The following is a 16,552-nucleotide window of genomic DNA, read 5'->3' on the forward strand; positions in this document are numbered from 1 at the left end:
CTAGAACTTGAACAGTTCGTTGATGGCCGTACAACCCCACCACCAAAAATTATCGATAACAAACCCAACCCTAACTATCGCCTATGGTTCCGTCAGGACCAAAATCTCCTCGGTGCTCTGCTCGGAAGCTGCTCAGCCAACATCCTGCCCATTGTCTCGTCCGCTGAAACCTCCCTTGAATTATTTAAACGTCTCACCGAGACCTATGCTGGAGTCTCTAGATCTCGAATCATCTCTCTTCGCTCAAAATTGGCAACCACCACCAAAGGCAACAAACCGGTGGCTGAATATCTTCGGGAAATGAAATCCATCGCCGACGAATTGGCCCTTGCCCAAAAACCAGTCGATGATGATGACCTAATTGTTCACATCATCACTCATCTGGGTGATGATTACAAACAGGTTGTAGCAGCTGTGAAAATGAGAGATACTTCCATTAGTTTCTCTGACTTGTTTGAGAAGCTTGTTGACCATGAGAGGACATTATTGGAAACCACACCATCTCAAATAATTCCCACTGTTAATACCACTCAAAGGCAGCGCCCTTATTCACGTGCATCTGATGGAAGAAGTGGGCTCCATGAGGGGCGAAATTCATACAGGCCCAATAACGTTGGGCCCAGGTCCAATCGTCCTCAACCGAACACCACTTATCAGACTAATCGAAATAATTTGTTTTGCCACTTTTGCAATATCACAGGTCATGACACTAAGGAGTGCAGGAAGCTTACACAGTTTTTAAAAGATCATAATATCTCCAAATCTGCAAATCCGATGGTCAACACTTCAATGGCAAGCTCATCTCACGCACCACCTTCAATGTTTGATAGCGGAGCCTCAAACCATGCTGCCCATGACCAGTCATTTTTACACTCTCTTTCGGAATACGGGGGACCCGATGAAATTGTGTTAGGAAACGGTAAAACTCTTCCCATCTCTCACATTGGTCACTCGTCCATTCCCACTAATACTCGTTCCTTATCATTAAAAGATGTCTTACTTGTCCCTCACTTACGTCATAATCTTGTCTCTGTTGCCAAACTTTGCAAAACTAACAAAGTTTCTGTTGAATTTTTTCCTTTTCATTTCTTGGTGAAGGATCTTCGCACGGGGGCGCCTCTAATGCGGGGAGTGAACATCCATGACGTTTACTATGCTCCTAGTTTCACTCGACACCATCACAAGCAAATCAATTCTAGTACCAAAACATCCGGGTCGCTACTTTTATGGCATCACAAGCTTGGTCATCCGTCAATTAAAGTTCTAAAACCCTTACTTAACAAATTAGGGCTTAATTGTAATAAAAATGTCCCTTTTCATTGTGATGCTTGTTCTATCAATAAAAGCCATAAATTACCTTTTGGTCCAAACTCATTCACAGTCTCCAAACCATTGGAACTTGTCTACTCTGATGTGTGGGGACCTGTCCAAACCTCAAATGATGGTTACACTTACTACGTCATATTTGTTGATTATTTTTCAAAATACACATGGTTATATCCAATGAAACGAAAATCGGATGTTTCCATCCTCTTTCCTCAATTCAAAACCTTAGTTGAAAAATTTTTTGGCACACCCCTCGTCTCTCTGTTTTCGGATAATGGAGGTGAGTACATAGGCATCATCCCCTACCTTCAAAAAAATGGGATTTCTCACTTCACCACTCCCCCACATACCCCTGAACAAAATGGCGTTGCCGAACGACGCCATCGTCACATCGTTGAAACCGGTTTGTCCCTTCTCTATCATGCAAACTTACCCATCCATTTCTGGACACATGCCTTTCAAACCGCCGTATACCTTATAAATCGCCTTCCCACACCGGTCCTTGATCATCTATCACCTTTTACTCGATTATACAAAACAAATCCCAAATACACCAAACTAAAACCTTTTGGTTGTTTATGCTTTCCCTGGCTATGACCCTACGCTTCATCCAAACTTCATCCAAGATCCACCAAATGTATTTTCCTTGGATATTCCTCCTCTAAATCCGCCTTTAAATGCTATGACCCCGTATCTCATCGTCTTTATCACTCTCGACATGTTGAGTTTGTTGAACATGTCTTCCCCTTTCACTCTACACCCGCCATTACGCTTCCTTTGGTTACCGAACTCACCATTCACCCTCCCTCATCTCCTTTACCCTCTCACACTCCTACACCTCCTCATATCCTACCCCCTAACCCCCTACTTCGCCCACCACAACTCATACCCCTATTCCTCCTAACCACACCTCCTCCTTGCCACCCTCACCCACTACCTCCATTGCTCCAACTGAACCCACTACACCACCCATATCCTCTTCTGACACCGAATCTTCATCCGCCACCCCCTCCACCGACTCCCCTTCATCAAACACCTCTCATTCTTCCATCCCATCCCCTCCACCTGTTAACTCTCGTCCACAACGCACCCGCAAACCAAACTCCAAGTACTTTAACCCCAACGTGGTTAACACCACCACAACTCATCCCATCCCACCAACCCTTGAACCAACCTCCCACACCCAAGCTCTTAAGGACCAGAAGTGGCGAGCCGCCATGGATTGTGAGTTTAATGCTCTTCTCCAAAATGCCACATGGGAACTTGTTCCACATACCTCTACCACCCCCATTGGGTGTAAATGGGTGTACCGTATCAAACGCAATCCCGACGGCTCTATCGACAAATACAAAGCTCGCTTAGTTGCCAAAGGTTTCCATCAACAGTACGGGAAGGATTACTTTGAAACTTTTAGTCCCGTCACAAAGCCGGTCACCATCCGTACCATTCTTTCAATTGCTTTATCAAAGAATTGGCCCCTTCGTCAACTAGACGTTAATAACGCCTTTTTGCATGGCATACTCCATGAGGATGTTTTTATGGTTCAGCCACCCGGATATGTTCATCCTCAGTTTCCCAACCATGTTTGTAAGCTCAAGAAATCTCTTTATGGTCTAAAGCAAGCTCCTCGAGCTTGGTACAATGAGCTCACAAACTTTCTCCTCCAATTTGGATTTCACAAATCCCTATCGGATGCCTCCCTTTTTATCTACAATCGCCATAACACTACTTGCTATTTCATGGTTTATGTAGATGATATCGTTCTCACAGGAAATCAACCCAAGTTTCTTGATCACTTCATTCAATCCTTAAGCAACAAATTTTCTGTCAAGGACCTTGGAATGCTCCACCACTTCCTTGGTGTCGAGGTTATTCCCACATCTACCGGGCTCTTTCTATCTCAACACAGACACATCCAAGACATCCTACACCAATTCAAAATGGATGGAGCAAAAATTGTCACCACACCTCTTAGCACATCCGACCCGTTATGTGCTACCGACCCCTCTCCCTCGGTTGATGCTACTCCGTACCGCAAGCTTGTTGGCTCCCTTCAATATCTAGCCTTCACCCGTCCCGACATCTCCTTTCCTGTCAACAAGCTTTCTCAATTTATGCATAACCCACGCCAAGCCCATTGGCAAGCTCTCAAACATGTCCTTCGCTATCTCAAAGGAACCATCCATCATGGTCTCTTTCTTAACCGTAATTCTCCTTTAACACTCTCGGCCTTCTCGGATTCTGATTGGGGGGGTACAAATGACGCTGGTCGGTCCACTACAGCTTACATACTTTACCTTGGCACCAATATCATCTCCTGGAAATCTGCCCGGCAAAAGTCGGTTTCTAGATCATCCACCAAAGCTGAGTACAAAGCGCTAGCCAATGCATCAGCCGAACTAACATGGCTCAAACACCTCTTGCAAGAACTCGGCATTACTACAACTCAGCCGCCGACCCTCTTCTGTGACAACACCGGAGCAACGTATCTTTGTGCAAATCCTATCTATCACTCCCGCATGAAGCATGTGGCACTTGACTACCACTTTGTTCGTGAACAGGTTACGAGTGGGCTTCTTCGTGTGCTCCACATCAACTCAAAAGATCAACTTGCTGATATGTTAACTAAGCCACTGTCACGGACACCGTTTCTGCAAAATCGCTCCAAGATTGGCGTTTCCGACGGATCCTCCATCTTGCTGCGGGGGCGTATAAGGCAATGCAATAATCAAGGCTTGAATACCTAGTCAAAACATATGTATAGAATGTATATTTCAGTTAATATCTTTCAGCCTAATTTAGCTCCTGTACTATCTCTCTTTCCATGATGTAATCTGCCTATATAAGGCTCCTTTGTACAGCAATACAATACACAACAGAATTATCATTCTCATACCTGTTATATTTATTTGGATCACCTTTGAGCCGGGCCTGCCAATATGCATTTGTAAATGCATGTAAACAATGTGGGGAAGATCAAGATAGTAATAATCCATAATGAAGAGTGCCATGAAAATATCTTAGGTCATGCTGGAGAGTTATCTAGTGAGTTGTAAAAGGAACATGCATGAATGGGGAAAGTTTATTCACTGTGAATGCAATGTCTGGACGGGTAATAGATAATATTGCAAGGCTCCGACTACTGCCCTAGATTCCAAAGAAGGTGACGAAATAGATGTACCACTAAAAGATGCCAACAGTTTAAAACTGGTAATTGGAATTGATATTGGCTTGCATTCAATCATTTTTGTTCAAGAGAAAATGTCAAGGTATATTTAGATTGAGATAGTAGTAGACCTTGAGGGTGAGGAAGAACCTCAATGCCAAGATAATATGACAAGGAACCACGATCTTTAACAAAGAACTTGGTGTCAAGAGAGGTAATAAATGTCCGCATGACGGTGGGAGAGGGGCCAGTTATAATGGTATCATCTACATGGACGAGGATGAAGATAGGAGAAGAATTAGTAGTGTTTGTAAAAATAGAAGAATGAGAGATGGTAGGCTTTAAACCATGAGATAGGAGATAAGATTTAAGCTAGGTGTACGAAGCTCTAGAGGGTTGACGTAAGCCATAAATAGGTTTGTTAAGCTTAGAGACATGAGATGGATGGGATGGATCAATGGAACAAGTAAGTTGAGCCATGAACACATCATCATGAAGCATGCCGTGTAAAAATGCATTATTAATGTCAAGTTGTCTCAAGAACCAGTCGTTTGAATCGGCGAGAGACAAAATGAGATGGAGGGTGAATGGTTCTACAAGTGAACTAAAGGTCTCACTAGAATCAATCCCTAGTCATTTTGTAAAACCTTTAGCCAGAAGATATTTATTAATTTGAAATAGCCATTTACATCCTACAACATTTGAGGTAGGGATTGCTTAAACTGAATATATAACATGTTAAAAACATCAAATATAAGGATAGAATGCATGAATTTGAGGAATATCATGAAAATTTGAAGATTGGAAAGTTTGATCGTGTTTGAAGCTGAAAAGAGTCATGAGTCCCATTCATTGAATCCTGATTAGCGAATGAAGGCCATTTACCAAGTGAGTCTTAGCTAATGAACCTATTCTCTAGAACAAATTAGTTTTACGGTTCATTTATTGGAGCAAGTCAAAGCACTATTAGTGTTATAAACATAATTCTATTTATTTTCTGTATTAAGACTTAAGATATGTAGATATATATGTGTGTATGTACAATGATATATTCGAGAGGGTGTGACTGGTGGTTGGTACCGGTTCATATGGCAGTTATTCCCGCCAAATATTAACCACCACATAACCGCCACCCCTTATGTATACAATAAACTCTGCCGGCAATGTTTACCGGCACCAAGACAGTTTCCTACTTAACCGAAATTGTCCATCATTCGATCATCTTTCGCTTTGATTATTCAATCGTGTACTATATGGATCCAATGTATGCAAATGCTTCCGCTGTGCATAATTCTGTTAATCAAGAAAGTGGTATTAGAGCCGGTTATGTAAGGGATAATAATCTCACCTTCCGATTGTTTGAAGCATATGCAGGCAGCGGCCTTGAATGAATTTCTAGTTTCTCCTTGAGAAACCATTCTATCATATTGTTGAAGGTGACTTCAAGATAGTATTTGTATTTAATAAAGTAATCTTCATCTTCAAGCATATCCAGCAGGGCCTTGCAATCTTTAAAATCTTTGAAAGACATCGCTTATAAGATCAGAATGTTCCAATCCGGTTCATTTGTTGAGATATTCAGTTTCTCGAAATACTCATTTAAGAAATCAGTTTTATACTTCTCATGTTCATGTCCCTTGCCTATCACATACTGTTTTTCTAATTCACCAAGCACGTGGGATTAAATAGAAGATGGAGTTATGGGTCAGCTAGTGGTAAAAGAACATGGGTCATTAAGTTTTTATTTAACTTAGGTTATTTCGGTTTTATTTGTTTTCGTGGGTTTGTTTTGCGTTTGTTTAGGAGTCATTAGCTAAGTTAGTGGTGAAGTTGTTTCATCCCACGTTCTTTTTTTTTTGGTTGTTTTTGTTCCCTATTTAAACTTTTGCAATGGTTGAATGAATTATCGAGTCTTCAAAAGATATCTGTGAGTTTGTGTGTTTGTGGTAAAGCCTGATAAACCAACATCTGGTATCAGAGCTACACTCAAGTTCATCGTCATCATGGCTGGTGCTTCATCCGATTCCGCTCAACAACAATCTGTCGCTCCAGCCTTCAAGGGTGAAGGCTATGAGTTCTGGAGTATCCGCATGAAGACACTTCTCTGGGAGTTTGTGAGTCAGGGTTTGCCTGCTGAAGACGATGATCAGACTAAGTTGAAGAAAAATAAGAAGGAAGATGCGAGAGCATTAGGTCTCATCCAGCAAGGGGTTCACGACAGTGTGTTTTCTCGAATTGCCACTGCAACAATTGCAAAACAGGTCTGGACTCTTCTTCAAACAGAGTTTCAGGGAGATTCCAAGGTTCTTACCATGAAGTTACAAGGGTTGCGTAGGGAATTTGAAACACTGCAGATGAAAGAAAATGAGACAGTTTCTGATTTTCTGTCTAGAGTTATGCAGATCGTGAACAACAAACGTGCTTATGGTGAGGAAGTAACCGATCAAGTGATAGTTGAAAACGTGTTGCGAAGTCTGCCGTCCAAATGGGACCATGTTGTTACAGCAATGGAAGAATCAAAGGACCTGACAACTCTTTCTTTTGGTCAACTCATGGGTTTGTTACAATCCCATGAGGCTAGGGTTAACATGTCCAATGATTGTCACACCCCCAAAATCCACCTGCGGAGTATCACCGCTTGGGAGCGTGACTGACCAGGATCAAGCCACCAATCATATAGAACAATACATATAGTAAAAGTAATTGCCATTAAACCAAACCAAATCCATATGAAAGGTGTTCCAAGACATAAGTAAGTTATCATTGTTTAGCGGAAGCGTATAATCAAAACCCATCATAATTAAGTACGAAATGTCATAAGTGTTTAATAAGATAATCACGATCCAAGCCCACAACGACCAGCTCCTCCCTGTGCAAGCTCCATGAACCTAACGACCTGCAAGGCATGTAACAGAGGATCAACAACTAGTTGAGCGAGTTCATAGAAAGTAAATGCGTAATAGTAAGTTCGTTTGTAACATGTGGCTCTACTGGGCCGATAGTACGTTCTATTGGTGGGGGCTTCCCATGTTGTATAACCACTAGACTACTCGTAACCATAAGTATCCTTCACAACCGAGGATAGTAGTAAGTATAAATACACGTAGGTTTTACGTGAGTATCCTTCACAACCGAGGATAGTAGTAAGTATAAGTCTACGTAGATTGTAAGTATGTGTCCTGCACAACCGAGGACAGTGAATAGCATAAGTATGTGTCCTGCACAACCGAGGACAGTGAGTAGCATAAGTATGTGTCCTGCACAACCGAGGACAGTGAGTAGCAGAAGTATGTGTCCTGCACAACCGAGGACAGTGAGTAGCAGAAGTATGTGTCCTGCACGACCGAGGACAATGGTATGGTAGTCTAGTATTCGTGTCAGTACGAATCTATTCAACCTTATTCCTTCAATCCCATTCCCCAGCCCTTGGGAATCCCATGCCTTAGTAAGGGTGTGAACTCACCTTGGTTTGCTCGGTATGTTATTGCTTCTAGGGTTAGCTAGTGTTTAAGTCCGTTACTCACGACCTAAGGTTCATTGCACATAAACTTGGTGTGAGTGTTTCACGTGTAATTAGGGTTTACAACTCTTCGGTGTTCAAACAGTAACATACGGTATCGTATCACACAGTAACATATAGTATCATTCAGTAACATGTAGCATCCTATTAGACAGTATCACATAATCGCATACCATAGCAGACAGTAGCATACAGTAGCAGGTTGTTCATCATACAAGGCTATGCACTTAACCATTCAAGAAATTCGGACTGTAAAGCATGTAACTCAGACACGTTGTGCATAAATTGATCATATCTAATAAATGTAACACAGTTACCTTCTAGTTAAATCCCTTAACATGAAATCAAAACTCATATACAATCATAATATACAAAAGCTCGGACGAAAGATGAAAGGGGGGGGGGGGGGTGTTCCCTGTTTGAAAGTCGGACCATGAGGGGGGTTTAGGGATTAAAAGTCGGACATGAGGGGGGGTAGCCCCCTCCTCAAACTCGGACCACTTTGAGCCCAACAAGGTCGGACAAGTGATGGCTCCTCAATAAACTCGGACTAGGGCTGCCTATGAAAGACTCGGACATACATGAGTTGTTGAAAGTCGGACCTTTGTTAGTTGTTGAAAGTCGGCCAGATCAATACATAAGAACTCGGACCCCTCTTTGTGTTGTTTAAAGTTCGGACTACCCTATGTTTCATAATAAACTTCGGACCTTTCATTTATAATTAAAAGTCGGATTTCATGTATCATAGTCACAAAAACTCGGACCTTATTTGCTAACAATATTCGGACATCACATTCTGGTAAAGATCGGACCTTCACATTATAATAAAACTCGGACATACATGCTTTTAAGCCAAAGAAACTCGGAACAGACTTTATGCTATAAAGCTCGGACAACATAATCAAGCAAGAACTCAGACAATCATCATACGTGAATTCCAAATACTTCACAGAATCAATAGGATCCAATCAGTTACGTTCTAGCATTCATACGATCCCAAAACCCTAATTCATACATTCTCAGTGCACTACCAAATCAACCAACAATAGGTTTTGACATATCATACATCTAAAACATCAGGCAATCGATTAAACCACTATTCAATATCATTATCATCATAATCAGAATCAAATCAAAAACCACAGAATATTATATGAAGAACTAGGGTTTACATCCATCAATCAATCAACAATTTATCACAAACAATGATTAAACAATTACCTGGATTTGATTCTAGATGGATTGGTAATCAAACTTGATGCAAAAGAACTTGTGAATCCAACAATGATGAGAAGATGGTTGTAGAGAGGATTAGAGAATATGAGGGTACGTGTTTTGATTCTTGTGTGATGATTAGTGAATGATTAGGGAAGGAGATTAGGGTTATGAGTTGTTAAAGTTTCACTATTAACCCTAAACACCCTTAAGCATTATTTATTACAGTTTCATCACCACATTCCATTATTTTGTCAAACCTTTCACAAGTAACACATAACCATGCAAAATCACACAATACACTTCATTGTATCCAAGACATCACAGTTTCGCAGCAAACTAATTGTGCAAATAAACAACTAAACAATAAATGAACGTGCAATAAATGCGAAATAGAGATCTTGGAAATTCGAGTTGTCACATTATCCCCAACTTAAAAGAAATTTCGTCCCAAAATTTAGCATGCGGTTACTGAGGAAGCTAGGTAAGCTGTATTGTTCACTGGTTTTCTGGGGTGTCACATCATCCCCCCGTTGATTTGGAATTTCGTTCCGAAATTCCGCAGTAGTGGCTTCAGTCTCAGTAGTGGATGCATTTGTTCCGAATAACTGGGGGTACTTTTCTTTCATTTGGTCTTCGCGTTCCCAGGTGTACTCTGGGCCACGTCGGGAGTTCCAACGAACTCGAACAAGAGGGATTCTCTTGTGTTTGAGGACCTTAACGTCCCGGTCCGTGATTTCAACTGGCTCCTCGACGAACTGCAACCGCTCGTCGATAGTGAGTTCCTTAAAAGGAACTATGAGGGTCTCATCTGACAGGCACTTCTTCAGATTCGACACGTGAAATACATTGTGAACTGCGCCGAGTTCAGCTGGTAGGTTTAGCTTGTAGGCCACTTTGCCTATTTTCTCAATGATCTCGAACGGTCCGACATACCGCGGATTTAGTTTGCCCCGTTTGCCGAAACGAACCACACCCTTCCAGGGTGAGACTTTAAGTAAAACCCGGTCCCCGACCTGAAATTCCAACGGTTTCCTACGCTTATCCGCGTATGCTTTCTGACGGTCGCGTGCTGCCGCCATGCGTTGTCGTATCTGTGCAATCTTTTCCGTAGCGTCAACTACAATCTCTGGACCCGTGATCTGACTATCCCCCACCCCTGCCCAACAGAGAGGTGACTGGCATTTACGTCCATACAATGCCTCGAATGGAGCGGCTTGTATGCTGGTGTGATAACTGTTATTATACGAAAACTCCACCAAAGGGAGATGCTTTTCCCAGTCGTTGCCGAAATCAATAACACATGCCCGAAGCTATGAAAGCTGGCGGCTGGTTGTTGGGCTCGTTTTCTGAATGGGGCCCAAAAGAGTGTTGGTAAGAAGGTGAAGAGCTAAGGGATACAGATCGCCTTCCGGGTTCGACATAGAGCCTCCATGGCTCTTGCGGGCTTGTGCTCATAGTGATAGATGGAGTACGCCGGTGCGAAGGCCCGGCCTCGTGATCATGACCTGTCACGGGTCCTTTGCCTCTACCGCGAAGGAATCTGGGTGGCATAATGACCTGCATACAATATTTAGATAACCACAACAATATAATTATAAAAGACTCAAAATAAAACAAAACAGAGTTTGTCCTATGTTCGATGTCTAGACTCGGAACTCGAAGAATGTGCAATTTGTGCACTGAGATTAAACACAAAAGGCTAGTGTTTAATTCACTCAGTGTTGGCTCTGATACCAACCTGTCACACCCCTAATTTCCACGTGTCACCGGTGGGCCCGGTGGGGGAGTATCGTGACGTAGTTGATATCATCATTTGTCAAACAACACAAATTATAATGCACAGCGGAAGCAAATGAAAATAGATTTATTTCAACCATTAAGTGTAATATCAAGTATCACAATTTAGTCGAAATAGATCCACAGGCGGATCGAAAATAAAAGAAGGAAATTGTTCAACAGATAAATGCATCCCAAAGCTTGCGAGACTCTATGATGCTAAGGAGAAACCAGCCTATTGCGTATAGCACCTGCACTTAATCTTTTTGGGGAAAATACGTCAGTTTGCACTGGTAAATACAATTTAACTGACTCATTTTGAAAACATTTGAAAATTTTGGTTTTAAATGCATAAGGCACAAAACATTTTATAACTTGGGAATAATTAATCAAAGTTAAACTTGTAAAAGATTTACATGTTTGTTGTGCGTTCAGTCGCCCGAGTCGTGTCGGGTTTAAGGTTAAATGACACACCACTAGTATAAGTCCGCGGCGGGAAGCCAACGTTTATACCTTAATAATATGGACATAATACCGGATGTACGCCTACACCCGGGTGTCAAGGTCGTGGCCAAAAATGATGCCAAGGATATCCGGGACATGGTCATTAAGCTCCCAAAGGCGTAAAAACAAACAACACCAAGTTTTCAAACGAGTCACATTGATAATACCCAACTACTAATGAGTTGGGGTCAATTGCCCGACCAAGCGGTATTTTATATACCGTACCCCCAAGCCCGTATAAGGGAAAATAAGTTAAAAGTATTTACCTGAGCAAGTATAACCACAATTTCAAAAATGCACGTGTCTTTTACTGGGCTCCTATTCTGGAACGAAGGTTATAATAACCTATTAGAATCCTAACGGGTCTTTAATATAGCCTAGGCCTAGACCGGTTAGTTTCGAATAATAAATATGGTTTAATCGCGAGGAATGCGAAAACCGGGACGGAACGTGATTTAGACCCTACAAGCTTGGATACTTGTATAATATGGGTAAACTAAACACATTCTGAATTTAGAGACTAAGATGATATGATTTGACCCGTTTCGGCTAATATGCGTGAACTAGTCACATAAGCCGATCCGAACGCGAAAGTGCGTAACGAGTAACCATATAAATCATATGCAAGTTTCTTGAGATTATACGCACCAAATATGTTGCAATATCAGTAAGGTATGTCCAATTATGCCCCAAACGTTTTTAAACGCCAATTACGCCTCATAAGGGCATTTTGGTAATTTTACATAGGCTAAAAGGGTAAAAATGGGGAAACTGAGTTTTTAACTTTAGTCTACTGTTATAATATATATTTTTATTAAATATATCAGTAGGTATTAGATCTTTTAGGTAAAAACTAGTTTCGACATATACTATGTCGTAAAAATGCCAAAAAAGGCGATTTGGAGCCATTTCCGGATTTTAAAAGAAAAGCTGATATTTTTATATTTCCAGAAGGCTCAACATATCATATTTAACATAATAAATCAGTAGAAAAAGGTTTGAGGTCAAAAGGTTTTGTAAAACTCATTTTATGGCCAAAAGGGCAAAATCGGCATAAGCCGAATTAAGCTTAAAACCTCTAGTTATGCTCATCCTAAAAATAAATAAAAATCTTTAAAATTCCCAAAATATTATTATATAACAGTGGGTATAAATTTTTGATATAAAATTCGGGTTTAAATAGGTTATGCGTTAATTACGCTAATTATTCATTAAGAAGGCTTCTAATTACGCTAATGAGCATAACTCTTAATCTAGACCTCAAACTGATGTCAAATTTTGGGGACAAGTTTATATTTCAGTAACTAAGTTGTCTACCCTTTTATATTTTCAAAAATCATGATTTTTGGACATTTGGGCATAATGGTCAACATATGGGCATTTAACGGAAATATGCATACGAACAAGATATCTAATGAACCATGTTGTATAATCATAGGAGGATATAATAACATGTTATTAGGTCCAAAAGAAGCTCTAAGGCAATCTTAATCTTAACTAAAACGGGTCAGAACTGAAAGTCAAAGTGAAAGTCAAACTATGCGACTTTCGGTTCCGAACCGGGTCTAAACAGAAAATTGTCGAGTTGAACATGTTGGAGCATGTTCTTATACTTATTACCAAGTTATATTAATGTTCAAACAGGTTACATGCAACCTACTGCTAATTATGCGTTAATTTGAGATTAAGCATTCTGTTGACTTTTTATGATTAGCTTTGACTCGACAATTGACATGCTTAGAGTGGGAATCTGGAAACACCCTTTTAAGGGTTTGTTACCCACTTAATTACCTTCCTAAAGGTATCCTTAATTCGTGATTTGACAGAGCACATTATGCTTAATCACGAAGTCAAACCTTAATTACGACGGTTTGACTTTTACTTAATTAGCTAAGCTAGAAAGGATTAAAGAAAGTTAAGGACACTTACAAGAGTCCTAAGATGGATTAGAGAGCCTAAGAAAATGAGTTGGTGACCAGAGAAGCTCCAGAGAGTCTTGAACCAATGTTCCAAGTGAGCAAGTGTCAAATGATCATACACAAGCTCTTTATATAGTGAACTAGGAGCTCCAAGATCTTGACAAGCAAGTCTAGGGTAGTAAAGGGATGATCCCAAGTGTCCCTAAGGAGCTATTTACTGCCTAGCAAGCCCATAGATTCCCAAATTTACGTTTTGAGTCGGTTAAACTGGTTAAACAGGCAGCTGTCCAAAAGCTGCTGCCAGCGACGGTCTTACGGACCGTAAGCTTGAGGCCTTACGGTCCGTAAGGACCTCTTGCGGACCGTATGCTACAGGGGTTACGGTCCGTAACCGACTTTACTGAAACATGGTTCAGGTGCCTTCCTTACGGACCGTAAGCCTAAGGCTTTGCGGTCCGTAACCGATCCTTGCGGAACATGCCCAGGTACCCTGCTTACGGGCCGTAAGCCAGGGGCCTTGCGGTCCGTAAGCGATGGCCAGAAGACAATAGTTTGAAAACTTTTGAGTCTTGACCATGCAATCCACCATTCCGAAATCAGACTTTCTTTTGCAGATGTGGGCCACCTTGACCAGCCATTGCATGCCCTACTTCCTCTTACATGTTCCTCATTCAAACTTAAATCATAATGGGACTTGTAAGATCGACGGAGATTCCAAAAATGAGTCTTGGACTCTCAATTACTTGGCCAAGCTATAACAATTCTTATTTACAAGAGTTTTATTTAGATTAGGAGTAGTAACAACCTATATTTTCGAAGTCCTTGATAAAGATGTAACTTTATTTATCTGAGAGCAACCGGTTATCATATGAGATGATCATTAATTGATTTAAGGATCTTGGGATTTATAAAAATTTCGGGTCGCTCAGAGGTGATTTAATAACGTGGCGCCCTTGGGTCGTTCAGAGGTATTTTAAATAACATGACGCCCCTTTTCTTATTAGAAATCCTACCACATATCTCTTCATTTAATCCGGTTCTTCTTACACGCCTGTCACACATGACACGTGTCTTTACTCTAATGGACAGGAATTTTCGAGGTGTTACATGGATCGACATGAATCCCATCCCTGTTCACCACATGGCCTAAGAAGTGGACTTCACGAAGCCAGAAGTCGCATTTTGAAAACTTAGCGTACAGCTGTTCCTTTCGAAGAAGTTCCAAGATAAGACGTAAGTGCTGCTCGTGCTCCTCCTGACTCTTGGAGTAGATCAGAATGTCGTCGATGAAAACGATGACGAACTTGTCTAGATAGGGTTTGCACACCCTGTTCATAAGATCCATGAAAACTGCAGGCGCGTTCGTAAGCCCGAAAGGCATGACTAGAAACTCGTAATGGCCGTAGCGAGTTCTGAATGCTGTCTTGGAGACGTCCTCATCCCGGACTCTCAGCTGATGATAACCAGACCTTAGATCAATCTTGGAATAGTAACTCGACCCTTGCAACTGGTCGAATAAGTCGTCGATACGAGGAAGAGGATAACGGTTCTTCACTGTGACCTTGTTCAGTTCGCGGTAGTCTATGCACATCCTGAAAGTGCCATCCTTCTTTTTCACGAATAATACTGGAGCTCCCCAAGGCGAAGAGCTTGGACGAATGAAGCCCTTATCCAAGAGCTCTTGTAGTTGCTTTGACAGTTCCTCCAATTCAGTTGGAGCTAAACGATACGGTGCGCGAGCTATAGGTGCTGCTCCTGGAGCTAGCTCGATTTGAAACTCGACCTGGCGATGAGGCGGTAGACCTAGTAAGTCTTCAGGAAACACCTGAGGAAATTCGCGTACAACTGGAATATCCTCTATTCTTTTCTCTTTCGAAGCTGCATCAGTAACTAGTGCCAAGATAGCCGAATGACCCTTTCGTAAACATTTCTGAGCCTTCAGGAAAGAGATGATGCCAACCACTGCACCACTCTTGTCGCCTTGAACTTCGAGAGGTTCCTTACCCGAACGAGGAATACGAATGATTTTCTCCTTACATAGAATCTCTGCCTGCTGCTTAGATAACCAATCCATGCCGATGACGATGTCGAAACTACCCAGAACTATAGGAATGAGATCTATCGAGAAGGTCTGACCCGCTAGAACGATGTTACAACCCTTGACTACATGCGTGGCTTCTACACTCTTACCATTTGCTAGTTCTATGACATGTTTGGTGTTTAGGGGTGTTGGTGTACGTTTTAACAATTTACTCATTTTCAAAGACATATAACTCGTATCCGCACCCGAATCAAACAAAACAGTAACATAAATATCGTCGAGAAGAAACTTACCCATAACGACGTTGGGATCATTTCTGGCATCACCTTGCCCCAACACAAACGCACGACCCCTTGCTTCATTGCCGTTGTTGTTTCCACCGTTGTTGTTATTGCCATCTCCCTGGTTGTTGTGATTATTGTTGTTGTGGTTCCTGTTCAGCTGAGGGCAGTGCCTTTTGAAGTGACCTTCTGCACCACAATGAAAACAACCCTTGTTGCCCTGTTGTTGATCCTGCTGCGCTTGTGGCTGCTGCTGATTCTGGTTCGCAGGCCGAGGGCTTCTACAATCTTTGGCCTCATGACCCATCTTGAGGCATCTTTGACATCGACCCTTGTTACACTGACCACTGTGGTGTCTGTTGCAGTTGTTACACTTTGGGAGGTTCCCTCGATATTCGCCCGGTCTGTGGCTACCTGAAGAGTGCTGACTGGGACTCTGATAACTGTCAGTCTTTCGCTGCTGAACTTGTGACTGAACTGAAGCTGATCCCTTGCTAGAATCCCCATCCCATTTTCTCTTGTTGTCGCTGGGAGTAGCAAGTGTAGTAGCAGTGGTAGCGGTAGCAGTAGCGCTGATACGTTTAGGCAGTTTGTTCTGATCCACTGCCTGATCTGTGATGCGACGAGCGAGGCGTTGAATAGCCTGGATGTTGTCAAGATTAGCCGATGTCACATGGCTCTGAATTTCTGGCGCCAAACCCTTGAGATACAACTCAATACGCTTAACTGGAGGGTCCACCATAGTTGGGCATAGCACGGCCAGCTCATTCGACCGCTTAGTATAAGCTTCGATCTCTGACC

At 41.9% G+C, this 16,552-nt stretch overlaps 1 non-coding gene across 1 annotated transcript; it reads left to right on the forward strand.

Annotated features, from left to right (window-relative positions):
* Positions 1 to 339: 339 nt before the first annotated feature.
* LOC118485326 lies at positions 340 to 472 on the forward strand. Its single transcript, XR_004875628.1, has one exon. It is a non-coding gene; the product is annotated as a small nucleolar RNA Z247 (small nucleolar RNA).
* Positions 473 to 16,552: the final 16,080 nt, after the last annotated feature.

The sequence above is a fragment of the Helianthus annuus genome, chromosome 12 (genome assembly GCF_002127325.2).
Source record: "Helianthus annuus cultivar XRQ/B chromosome 12, HanXRQr2.0-SUNRISE, whole genome shotgun sequence".
Classification (NCBI taxonomy): domain Eukaryota; kingdom Viridiplantae; phylum Streptophyta; class Magnoliopsida; order Asterales; family Asteraceae; genus Helianthus; species Helianthus annuus.